Here is a 1,384-nt window from a genome sequence, read left to right on the forward strand (position 1 = left end):
ATTTGTGCGAGAGTGAGGAAATTTCAGTATCGTGATTCGATACTTTGCATTATTTTTTCCCTTTTAAAATTTCAACTGAAGGAAATTGAGTCAAGGGAAGTGAAGACAAAGTAAACAAAAAGGGTGAAGATTTTTTGAAGGATTTTATTTTCATGATATTCATGCACATGTCATTTTTAATGTTTTACCCCCCAAATAAAACAGATCAAAATTACGATGCATTTCTAGTTCAATTATTTCAATGCATTTTGCAATTAACCTTTGACTTTTCTGTAATTCTCTTATAATCCTTGGTAAATTACCTATGTTTCTTTCCATTTTATAAATTCTTTTTTAGTGGTCTCTTACTTGTGATACTTGTGGGGAATACAGAATTTGACTGCTTTCAATTTGTTTGCTAACCAGTTCTATTGTTTATTTTTTTCTATTTTGGAAATAAATTCATAACATCTGGAAGTTTTTAAAATCCATTAAAAATCCAAATACTTCCTATTCTGGAAAGAGTGACCTTCCTTTTTCAGAGTGATGGAAATACTGGGGAAAATCAACTTATTCAGAATTATATGACTTCTAAAGGATACAAAGGAAATACATTATTTCAGATGTATTTTGCTGGATTAATTGTTTTGTATTTTAAACCATATGCCATTTGATGTTTATGAATTGCCCACTATATTCAAGGCCATGTTATAGCTACTATGGGATATAAAATGAAAGATAAACCCCAAACTTGCACTGGAGTAGCTTTCAGTCTAGTAAGGGAGATTAAAAGCTATAAGCTAAAAGAAACTAAGAGCTATGGAAAGTTAAGAGAGATAAGAACAGGAGGAGAATGATTTCAACAAGGAAGATCAGAGTGATTTTGAGATTAGGTAGTATTTGGGCTAAATCTTGAAAATGGAGTCGGATTTGAGCATGTAGAGATAAGTAAAGATCAGTTCAGACAGAAAGACAGCATAAGCAAAGGCATGGAAACTAATAAATACAGACGAGGTAATGGAAAAGCAGAACCATTCAATTTGTTAAGAAGGTAGTTCCTGAATTAGAAACAACATCAGGAATTACCTAAAAGAGTGTTTTGTCTCTTGTTAGTGCGAACATGGGAAATGCGAGGATGGCTGGACATTAAAGAATAGAAATAAAGTAATATTAATCTACTTAGTAACATCATCCAAAGATTAGCACTTTGAATAATCAAGATGGCACGATTTTGATGTAGAGACTTTCTACCTGGAGTGATTTATTTTCAGTAGTCAGATGTTTTGACTTAATTGCTTCATGAAATATATATAATATCAGTAAACTGTTTTATCATGGACTTTCTTTCTTTCTTTCTTTCTTTCTTTCTTTCTTTCTTTCTTTCTTTCTTTCTTTCTTTCTTTCT

The sequence above is a fragment of the Galeopterus variegatus genome, unplaced genomic scaffold (assembly GCF_000696425.1).
Source record: "Galeopterus variegatus unplaced genomic scaffold, G_variegatus-3.0.2 Scaffold3679, whole genome shotgun sequence".
NCBI lineage: Eukaryota > Metazoa > Chordata > Mammalia > Dermoptera > Cynocephalidae > Galeopterus > Galeopterus variegatus.